Source organism: Sciurus carolinensis, chromosome 3, assembly GCF_902686445.1.
Source record: "Sciurus carolinensis chromosome 3, mSciCar1.2, whole genome shotgun sequence".
In the NCBI taxonomy this organism is placed as follows: domain Eukaryota; kingdom Metazoa; phylum Chordata; class Mammalia; order Rodentia; family Sciuridae; genus Sciurus; species Sciurus carolinensis.
This window is the reverse complement of record NC_062215.1, coordinates 40,729,089-40,740,955: the sequence shown is the minus strand read 5'-3', so window position 1 is coordinate 40,740,955 and position 11,867 is coordinate 40,729,089. Positions and strand designations below refer to the sequence as shown.

The window sequence follows — 11,867 nt, the reverse complement described above, 5'->3', positions numbered from 1 at the left end:
TGCGTCCACGGTACACTTCCGGATACTGATCTCTGTATCGTGGTTTTACAGAAGAAGGTCTTTGTTTTTAAGAGAATTGGGGATGAAGAGTCTGTAATTTATCCTCAAATAGTTCATAAAAAATAAAACAACTAAAACAAACAAACAACAACAACAACAAAAAACCCAACTAAATAGAAACACATAAGGCAATCAAGGATCTAAGAATTAGTTCTGAGACCCTTCACCAAATAGAAGAAAAAGTAGGCCTGAATCTCCATCACATTGGCTTAGGACCAGACTTCCTTACAAGACCCCCATAGCCCAAGAAATAAAAGCAAGAATCAATAAATGGGACAGATTCAAACTAAAAAGCTTTTTTTCAGCAAAGGAAACAATCAAAAATGTCAAAAGAGAGCCTGCAGAGTGGGAGAAAATCTTTTCCACACACACTTCAGACAGAGCACTCATCTCCAAAGTTTATAAAGAACTTAAAAATTTTACCCCCAAAATACAAAGAACCCAATCAATAAATGGGCTAAGGAAATGGGCAGACACATCACAGAAGAGGATATACAGATGATCAACAAATATATGAAAAAGTGCTCATCATCCCTAGTAATTAGAGAAATGCCAATTAAAACCAACCTAAGATTTCATCTAACTCCAATTAGAATGGTTATTATCAAGAACACAAGCAATAAAATAAGTGTTGGCGTGGATGTGGGGAAAAAGGCACACTAATACATTGCTGGTAGAGTTGCAAATTAGTGCAGCCACTCTGAAAAGCAGTATGGAGACTCCTCAGAAAACTTGGAATGGACCCACCATTTGACTCAGCTATCCCACTCCTTGGTTTATACCCAAAGGACTTAAAATCAGCACACTATATGTTGCAGCCAGATCCATGTTCATAGCAGCTCAATTCACAATAGCTAGATTGTGGAACCAACTGAGATGCCCTTCAATTGACAAATGGATAAAGAAACTGTGGTATATATATACAATGGACTATTACTTGGCCATTAAGAAGAATAAAATTATGGCATTTGCTGGTAAATGGATGAAGTTGGAAAATATCAACCTAAGTGAAATAGGCCAAGCCCCCAAAACCAAAGGCCAAATGTTTTCTCTGATAGGTGGATGACAATATATAACGAGGGGAGTGGCAGGGGGAAGAGAAGAATGAAGGAAATTTGGATGGTGTAGAGGCAAATGGGGTGGGGGGGTGGGGGATGGAAAGATAATAGAATGAAACAGTATTACCCTATGTATATTTATGATTACATGAATGGTGTGAATCTACATTGTGTACAATCATAGAAATGAAAAGTTGTACCCCATTTGTGTATAATGAATCAAAATGCAGTCTGTAAAAATAAAAAAAAAATTAACTAAAAAAACACATAAGGCAAATGTCAATGAATGTGAAGAGGCAGACATTGGTTGGTGAGGGATGGAGGGTGTTTACTATGTCACTCTTGCAAAAAAAAATTTTTTTTTAGTGGTTTTTGGTATTTCAAGGTAGAAATTTTAAGAAATTGCTTAGAATTGGAGGTGTAGCTCAGCAGTACAGTGCTTGCCTAGCATGTCCAAAGCCCTGGGTTCCATTCACCCCCAGCACTGCAAAACAAAAACAAAAAAACTCAAATAAAATAACTTAAAAGTTATGAGAGTCCAATTCATTTAATAAATTTAAGAGATCGCTAAAATGAAGGCTCATGTGTTTTTTTGTTTTGTTTTGTTTTTTGGATGCTGGGGATCGAACCCAGGGCCTTGTGCTTACAAGGCAAGCACTCTACCAACTGAGCTATCTCCCCAGCCCCTGTTTTGTTTTGTTTGACTTTTTTTTTTTTTTTTTAAAGAGAAGTTGCATTGGAATACTGCAAGTAAAACACTATTCTAATTAAAAAAAAAAAAAAAAAAAAACACATGGGGTCAGATGCAGTGCCGCATGCCTGTAATCCCAGCAGCTCCAGATGCTGAGGCAGGAGGATTGCAAGTTAAAAACCAGCCTCAGTAAAAATAAGGTACTAAGCCAAAAAAAAAAAAAAAAAAAAGGGATTTTAAGGTGGTTCGGGAGCGGCCTGGAGGAGCCGGCGGCGGCCGGAGGATCGAGGAACGCAGCGAGGGACGGAGCCGGGAGCCATGCCGCCCTGAGGCGGGGCAGCACAGCCACCGCCACCTCCACCGCCACCGCCGCCGGGTGGGGTGGGAGGGGCGGGAGCGCCTCTGCCGCCGCCGCCTCCCGGGTGGGCGCCCTTCGCGGTGGACGCCGGCGGCTCCGGACGAGGGTCTCACCACCTTAAATGGTTTCGAACCAATGAACCTGCATCCCCTTAGGAAGACGGACAGCCCATCGCGTGAACTGCAGAATTTACAGACAGATTTACATTGGTATCCTTCCGCAGATCATGAACGACCCCCTGCACCCCCGCCCCTTGGTGGCATTGCTGGATGGCAGAGACTGCACCGTGGAGATGCCCATCCTGAAGGACCTGGCCACCGTGGCCTTCTGCGACGCACAGTTCACTCAGGAGATCCACGAGAAGGTGTTAAACCAGGCCGTGGGCGCTATGATGTACCACACCATCACCCTCACCAGGGAAGACCTGGAGAAGTTCAAGGCCCTGCGGGTGATCGTGAGGATTGGGAGTGGCTATGACAACGTGGACATCAAGGCTGCTGGCGAGCTCGGGATTGCTGTGTGCAACATCCCGTCTGCAACTGTGGAAGAGATGGCCGATTCCACCATCTGCCACATCTCAATCTGTACCGGCGCAACACATGGCTGTACCAGGCACTGCGGGAAGGCACGCGGGCTCAGAGTGTCGAACAGATCCGCGAGGTCGCTTCAGGAGCAGTTCGAATCCGTGGGGAGACACTGGGCCTCATCGGCTTCGGTCGCACAGGGCAGGCGGTTGCTGTTCGAGCCAAGGCCTTTGGATTCAGCATCATATTTTATGACCCCTACTTGCAGGATGGGATAGAGCGGTCCCTGGGCGTGCAGAGGGTCTGCAGGACTTGCTGTATCAGAGCGACTGTGTCTCCTTGCACTGCAATCTCAACGAACATAACCACCACCTCATCAAGGGGCATTCCTTGTTAATGCAGCCCACGGTGGCCTGGTGGACGAGAAGGCATTGGCACAGGCCCTCAAGGAGGGCAGGATACGAGGGGCAGCTCTCGATGTGCATGAATCAGAGTCCTTTAGCTTTGCTCAGGGTCCTTTGAAAGATGCACCAAATCTCATCTGTACTCCCCACACGGCCTGGTATAGTGAACAAGCATCACTAGAGATGAGAGAGGCAGCTGCCACCGAGATCCGCCTAGCAATAACAGGTCACATCCCAGAAAGCTTAAGAAACTGTGTCAACAAGGAATTCTTTGCACATCAGCTCCTTGGTCAGTAATAGACCAGCAAGCAATTGATCCCGAGCTCAATGGTGCCACATACAGGTATCCACCCGCCATAGTAGGCGTGGCTCCTGGAGGACTTCCTGCAGCCATGGAAGGGATCATCCCTGGAGGCATCCCGGTGACTCACAACCTCCCCACGGTGGCACACCCTTCCCAAGCTCCCTCTCCCAACCAGCCTACAAAACATGGGGACAATTGAGAGCACCTCAACGAGCAATAGCAGAGAGTGCTGAAAGGTAATCATTCAGATAAACTTGGGACCAAGAGACAGTGAAAGTGGATGAACTAAGAGAAAAAGAATTTGAGTCTTTTTAACTGATCCTGGACACATGCATCATTGGTGTTGCAGTGTTAAAAGCTACAAGAGTTAGAAAACTGAAGATGTCTGCTCACAGAAGCGCTGAAAGACTAGGACGTAATTTATTAATGACCAACTTCTGTTACTGCGTGTTAAGTTTTTCATCTGTGCATCAAATCACAAAGAATAAATAGAGCTTTTTCCTTTATCAGTTCCTTGGGCACAGCAGGTCCTGAGCACCTTGCTCTAGAATGTTGCATCAAGAGTTCCAAAACAAACCTCAAAATAAAAAAATATTAAGAGGAAATCCCCATCTTATGACTCTAGTCCCTTTGGTCTACAGGGGCTTGTCACCTCTTTTTGCTAATAGGAAGACAATTGCTACAAAATGGGGAAAAAACTGCCTGTATTAGACACCTGCACACATAGGACTGAAGACAGTACAGGCTCCTGTACAGAAGTGTCTCCCTCGCAGCTGAACTGCATACCGAGTGGGCAAGTTGGTTGTAAGTTCAGTTGTACCCTCTGATGATGCAAAGAGCAAAAAAAAAAAAAAAAAAGAGAGAGAAAAGTATTAAGTTTCACAAGCTGTTTGTACTCAAATATATTTTCTCCTCAGCTATTTTATTGAGTGGAAAGTCTTGAACTGCTAAGGGTTCAAGAATAATATTGCATTTCCTTATGTCTCAGGAAACACTTTTTATGGTAACTTGTTAGATTGTCTATGAACAAACCCACTTTTTTAGACATTGATAAATTATTTTCTTCATGTGATATTTTATGCAAGAACACTTCAGATGTGTTATTAGATGTGACTGATTTTAACAAATCCTATTAGATTTGTATCAACTAGTTACATGTTCTATGCATAGTCTTTTGTGAATCATTGCCTTTTTGTTTAAAAAGATGGCCTATTTTGGATAAAGAAACTGTGGTATATATATATACAATGGAATATTACTCAGCTATAAAGAATAATAAAATTATGGCATTTGCAGGCAAATGGATGAAATTGGAGAATATCATGCTAAGTGAGATAAGCCAATCTCAAAAAAGAAAAGGACGAATGATCGCTTATAAGTGGATGATGACACATAATGTGGGGTGGGAGGGGGGCAAGAATGGAGGAAGGAGGGACTGTATAGAGAGAAAAGAGGGGTGGGCGGGGAGGGGGGAAGGGAAAAATAACAGAATGAATCAAACATCATTACCCTATGTAAATGTATGATTCCACAAATGGTATGCTGTTACTCTATGTACAAACAGAAACAGCATGTATCCCATTTGTTTACAATAAAAATAAATAAAAAAAAGATGGCTTATTTTGAGCCTTGTTTTTGTGACAAAACAAAACAAAACAAAACAAAACTTTAACCTGTCCCAAAAGGAAAAATGGCTATCAGAAGTATGTTTTGTTTTAGTGTGAGTTACCATTACTGTACTTGTTTATTGTAAAGGTGGACATTTAGCGTTCAGTGCAGTTTTCAATAAAAAGTAATTAAAATTTCAAAAAAAAAAAAAAAGGAAATGGGAAAACATCTCCTAATAATGGGAAAAAAGCCAAATGAAATAAGGTTTAAGCATTCAGCTTTAGATTAAAGTAAACATTCTTGGAATAATAATACTCTGTGCTGTTGACTATGCAGTGAAATGGGAACCTGACTTCTCTGCAGCACAAACTCTGAGAGAGCAGTTTTGTAAGTGCAAAAGGATGGGAAGCAGACTTCAATGGGTTCAGAGAAGCCTTTATTTCTTCGTGGACTTGGACCCCACTGGGACACATTTTCCAGATGGGAAAATGACCCTCAGTTACAGAGGGGATTTTGGTTTTATAGGGTACAATGATGTAATCATTGGAAGCCATATTGACAGTCAGGGGCTAGCTGAACAGGTTAAAACTTTAAAATTTAGAACTTAAAATTTAGGAGGATGGTTGTGAAAAGGTTGAAACTCATTGTCCTCTGAGGAGATAAGAGTTCCCATCCTGAGGTATTTGCTGTGCTTCCATTTAGGACTAATTAGTCAGGGGGGAAGGTCATGATTTAGGGCCCAGCATTCAGTATCCATCCCTTTCCCCCAGGGCCCATTGTTCCTTGGCTAGTTTCTCCTCCCTCTTCCTGAGCTGCATCCCTCTCCTTTTTTTCTTCAGGGGCTATGTTGAAGGAATATTATTTTCCATCACCCTTCATTCCAGATTCTGAAAGGGGAGAAAGAATTGGGATATCAAGTCATACCTGGCTGCTTCGAGCTGAGAAGGGGTGAGGTGGGGGGGGACCCTCCTTTTGGAGTTCTGGAATACAGAATGGAGACCCAGGTGGGGAGTGGTGTGTGGGGAGGACCCTTGAGGTCATTGTAGGTGGAGATCCCCTGTGTGCTCAGTGAGTCAGGACATGAGCAGGAGAATGGTGTCCACGTGTTCCGGGAGGCAGCTGGGGCCAGGCAGGCAAACTTATTAGGAAATTGTTCCTATACAGAATTAAGAATAGGCAGGGGAAAGGTGACTAAGTACAGTGAAATCAGAAGATTATAAGAAAGGTGATGATTGATTGATCTGCTAATACTAAATGTAATTGCAAAAAGATGGGAAGCAGACCTCAACGGCCTCAGAGAAGCCTCTAATCCTTTGCGGACTTGGACACTGCTGTTGGGACACACATTTTCTGGATGGCAAGATGACCATCAGTTACAGTGGGGATTTTGGTTTTATAGGGTACAATGAGGATGATACAATCATTGTAAACCATACATGTGAAGTTTTGACCCTGCAGTTTTGACTGTCAGGGGCTAGTTGTACAGGTTAAAACTAGACCCTGAGGGATGAGTACTCAAATCTTGCCCATTGTCATTTAGGACTAATTTGCCATGTAGGAAGGTCAAGGTTTAGGTCCCAGCATTCAGTATCTGCCCCTTTTCCCCAGGGCCCATTGCTATCAGGCAAGAATGCTCTGGGAGAGGCTTAATGTTTGCCCAATTTTCTCCTTCCTTCCAAGCCTCACTGTCCCTCCATTTTCTATGGGAGCTATCTTATAGGAATATTATTTTCCATAATCCTTCACTAAGGGAATAATTTCAGCAGTAATGCAGTTGGGACCCTATTGTCCTTATTCAGGGTCATAGGCTCTACTCAAATTTAGGGAGTACTCTCCATCATTCCAGGAGTGTGGGTCCTTCGGAGCACAGCAAGCATGATTAGCCTTGGAATCACAGTTTCCTGGCACTTTAGTCGTTTCCATCCTGCTTGACAAATTATGCAAAATAAGAACAGAAATAAAATTAGCAGTATAGTTATAACTACATGTGTAGAATAGTTAGAGCTACATGTGTAGAAAAGTATTTAAAAGGGTTCAGAGAAGAAATACCTTCAGCTAAACTGCCTCAAATTTCTTCATTATTAAGAGTAGGTGCTTTTGCATGGGCCATGGCCAGAACCTGAGATTGTAATTTTAACACATGTAAAGAGTCATTATGAAAAGGATCTAGTCCCACTTAGGTGATTACGTCCATTTTGCCACTGAATCTTGGTATCATTTATGGAACTCTAGGAAAATTGGATAATGCAAAATTGGGTAATGTTATGACGTTGAAGTCTCTGAGCCCATTGTAAATCTTGTATTTGTTCATCTAGCCATATAATAGAATCTTTTAATTGTTGAATTTCACCTAAAATTTTCTGATCAATATGTACTTGAGTTTGCTAGGTCTCAGTAAAATTCTTTTGAAATTGTTGAAGGAAATGAGCTGTCCGTGCTTGCTGATGCAATGCCACCACTGCAGTAGATGCAGAGGCGATTATCCCAGCCGACATAACAATGCCAGCTAGCTATCAGCCACCTAAGTGTCATAGCAACTCTTGCATAAATGCTACTTAAGGTGTTTCTTGCCATGGTTCTTTTAATTTTACAGGGGGCTAAGAGGCAACTTGGCCTTTTGAGTATCTTAACAGTTTGTCCATATAGTCTGATTGATACATTGTTGTAACATGCAGTTTTCACATTTTACATGATATATATTTTGTGAGGCATCTTGTCCTATTTTAGTGGGTCTGGACGATAAAACATAGGGGTTTAATACACATGCTGAGAGACAGGATTCCTTAAGAAAGGAAATATTGAGATGGGTAACATTTTCAGGGTTACTATTTCAAAAATCACCATTCCAAATTTGAAAATGCTCCTGAGTTAGATGTATTTTCCAGATAGTATCCTGCATTGGCCTAAAGTTCATTCTCAGGACCGGAGATGACAATTCTCCCTTGGACCAATAAATAGAGGAGTTGGAATGTAAAACATTCCTATAGACACCATCTAATTTGTCCCCATGAGGTAATCTCCATCCCAAAACTCTAGTTTTGACATCAATCAGTCTATAACCTGCTTTCCTGCAACAGAAAGATTTGGAGGATGGGATATAACACAATCAGACCACTGTAACAATTCATGGGAAGGATCCCAGTGTTCTCTGTAAGAGCAGAGGGGCCTGTTTAATGAATAAATAACCTTAGCTTTCTGCCACACAGGAAAGCCTCTGCCAGTGAGGAAAATAAGCCTGGCCTTTTGATCCTGTTTCTTAGGGAGGTATGTAAGCCACATTTGAGGCCCAGTATGGTAACAATATGAGTTATTGAGGGAGATGCAAAATGGGGACCCTGAATAATTAAACAAAAACTGTTGGGAAGACCCAGTAGTTAACAAAGGACCAGGTAGGAAGGAGGTGAAATTGAGGTAAACTGAAGGGGGAAGGTCAAACCAGGTTACGGGGTGAGCAATGGCAGGCTGTGGCATGTGGGCCCAGTAAGTTTCCGTGCCACTGGCCATGCTCACAGTTATACATATTATGAAGACCAGCATGAGGAATATATTAGTATGAATAATGAGTTGACCCATTTTTCTCAATTTTCCCTTGGTTATTTCTGTTGCTTTCTTAACCCGTCCCTATGGCATGGGTGTGTCTTCCAGGTTCTGAGGCATTAACATTTTTGCCTGCAGGGACAGGATTCTTATTGAACTCATCAGCCATTTTTGTCTCCACTGTTTCAGGTCTGGAGTGACTGTGAAGTTAAAGACAATATGCAGAAAACACAGAAAGAAAAAAGAAATTTGGGTGGGGTTCCTTGAAGTCAAAGATCCCAAATGAGGTCTAATGCTTGAGAAGGAGAGAGATGAAGGGGGAGTGAATATAGTAAATTTAATTCATCTCTGAGTGCTGTTAGGAAAAGGTGAAAGGAGGCTGCAGAAAGGGACGTTAGGAATTTTGGGTGTGTGGCTCAGCAACTTCCTCTGGATTGGCAGGAAGGCGGGTAATGCAGAGTTGGGGTGGAGCCTGTAGGAATGGAGTGATAAGAAGCATTAGCAGGAATGAGCTTCAAATTGCTTAGATGGATCCAGGAGCTAACTTGGCTCCAGTGGGAGTGGTTAAAATTACCTTGTGAGGGGGCTACATGTTGGGAAGTGGAGAGGTAAACTTAATCTCCTATGGAAGTAGGATGAGGGGCCCCTGAAGATTGGAGCTGGGCAAGATGGGTGTGGGCATGCTTTTCCAAAGGGCAGCTCCAAGGTGAGATAGGAGGGGTTTCAAAACATCTGGAGGAATACTAAGGGTTGAATGGTGGGTGGGACCAGAGGTCGTCCATAAAGAAGTTCAAAGGGGCTGAGCATAAGGGGCTTTGGGGGCAGTGCTTGGATCCCGAGGAGGGCGGAAGGGAGGAGCTGAATCCAATCGAAGTGAGTGCCTATAATTTGGTTAAGGTTGCCTTCAGGATCCTCTCAACTTTTCCTGAAGATTGTGGATGGTAGGGAATGTGGAAATTCCACTTTATATTTAAAATTTTAGCCAATTCTTGGATAATAGATGAAGTAAACTTGGGCCCATTATCAGACCAGAGGAAGGCAGGTAAGCCAGAGCGTGGAATTTCCTGGAAAAGTAAGGCTGCAACTGTAGAGGCCCTCTTAATGTTAGTTGGAAAGGCTTCAACCCATCCGGTAAAGGTGGCTACCAAGACTAGAGTACGGAGAGTCCTTCTTACGGAGAGTATGTGGGTGAAGTCAAGTTGCCAGTCCATGGCTGGAAGGACTCCTCTAGCCAGGTGTTTAGGAAATGGTGGTGATCCCACATTAGAGTTGGAGTTAGCCTTGAGACAGGTTGTGCATGATTGTGAAATTTGCTGGAGGTACTGTAAATCTGAAGGGGACAGGTTTAGTGAATTCTTTAGGAATATTTGGAGAGACCAAGTATCTGGGTAGAATAAATGATGGAGATAAGACAAGAGGGCCTTGGTCTCATCAAGGGGAAACTGGAGTTTTGTAGGCGTGGAACATAAAACCGCCTGGGGTGGTGGTTAAACTGAGCAATTTTCTTAGCAAGCCTGTCTGCCTCCTGGTTCCCTGAGGAAATGTAATTTTTAATCAGTTTGATGGCCTTTACAGTGTAAGATTGCTACCCTATGGGGTAAAAGTTCGGCTTCAAGCAACTCTTGTGTAACTAACATTAAGAATTGGGGTTCCTGTTTGAGTAAGGAATATTGTATGTGTACTTGGAATCAGTAAAAATATTGACTGATTTGTCACTTGCTAATGATAAAGCTCAGGTGAGGGCCACTAACTCAGCTTGCTGGGATATGGGCCTTGGGGGTAAGAGAGATAACTCTAATATCTGGGTGAGGATGAAAGGAGAGTTTGCTGAATTATAGCATAATCTGCAAGGTAAGGGGACTGTTTTGGGGAGATTCCATCTATGAACCAGTCTGGAGAGTCAGGTAAATGTTGATCTGTTATATGAGAAAATGGATTCATCATAAAATCCAGAATAGCAGGATAAGAGTGAGAAATTACAGGTACAGAGGGGTTTTTTGTTGGGAGAAGAGTGGCAGGGTTTAATGAGGAGTCTTGCTGAAGGTACTTAGGGGATCCAGGAGTTGTGCATGCAATAATTGGACTCCGGTTGGGAAAGGGATAAAAATGAATGATGACTGAGAAGATCTGGGACGGAGTGTGTAATGGGTTGATATAATGCAAGTTTTCTCACCTCAGGGATCAGGGGAGCTGTTGCTAACCCCTTGAGGCACTGGGGCCAGCCTTGATAAATGCAATGGAGTGAGGGGTATTTCCTGCCTTCTGGTAAAGAACTCCCAAGGCTTGTTCGCGTTCTGAGTGGAGTGACAGGAAAAAAGTCGTTAGGGTTTGGTAAATATAGAGTTGAGAATTTGAGAAGAGAATTCGTAGACAGTAGAAATGATAGAAGATAAAGAATGGGAACAATGTGAAAGAGGACCTGAAAGTTTCCCTTTGGATGCTTCATAGATGGATTTGGCCAGAGGGAGAATTTTGGTATCCAGATGTGAAGATAATTAAAAGGGCCTAAGAGAGACAGCATGTCCCTTTTGGTGGCTGGTAGGGGAATGTCTTTTAAAGCCTGGAGTTTTTCTGGGGGTATAGTGTGGGAGGTGGGGGTTAATAGGATGCCTAAATATTATACCCCAGGGGAGCAGAGCTGGGCCTTAGATTGAGAAACCCAGTAGCCCCAGGAGACCAGGGAGTTAAGCAGGATGCTAGTGTGACATGTGGAATATTTGGAAGAAGGGCTACAGAGCAGGAGGTCATCCACATACTGTATAAAATGACTGGGGAATAAATTTAGGTTGGCCAGGTCATGCTGGAGAGCTTGGTCAAAGTAGTGGGGGTTATCTCTGAAACCCTGTGGGAGAACGGTCCAGGTCCAGGTGAGCTGCTTCGAGTAGTTAGCATCTGGGTCTGTCCAGGTAAAGGCAAAAAGTGGGTGGGAGGCAGGATGCAGGGGAATAGTAAAGAAGGTATCCTTCAGGTCTAATACCGAGAAATGAGTGGTGGAGGCTGGGATATGAGATAAAAGGGTGTCGAGGCTGGGCACTACAGGGTATTTGGGAACAATTGCCTCTTTGATTTTCTGAGATCCTGCACTAATTGGTTTCTTTACTCCAAGGATGGAGGATTATGAGGCGAGTGGGTTGGTATGAGGAGTTTGGCCTTGTAATAAATGGGAGATGATGGGCTTCAAACCTTTGAGGGTTGAGGGCGTTAAAGGATATTGGGGGAGGGTTACAAAATGGGTAGGGGTCTCTCAGTTGGATATAAACTGGGGAATGATGTTTTGCTATTTTAGGTTGAGAAGCATCCCAGACTGTGGGGTTAATCCTAGC

At 43.2% G+C, this 11,867-nt stretch overlaps 1 pseudogene; it reads left to right on the top strand.

Moving 5' to 3' along the window:
- Positions 1–2,381: 2,381 nt before the first annotated feature.
- LOC124980671 (C-terminal-binding protein 2-like) lies at positions 2,382–3,619 on the top strand (annotated as a pseudogene).
- The last annotated feature ends 8,248 nt before the right edge of the window (positions 3,620–11,867 follow it).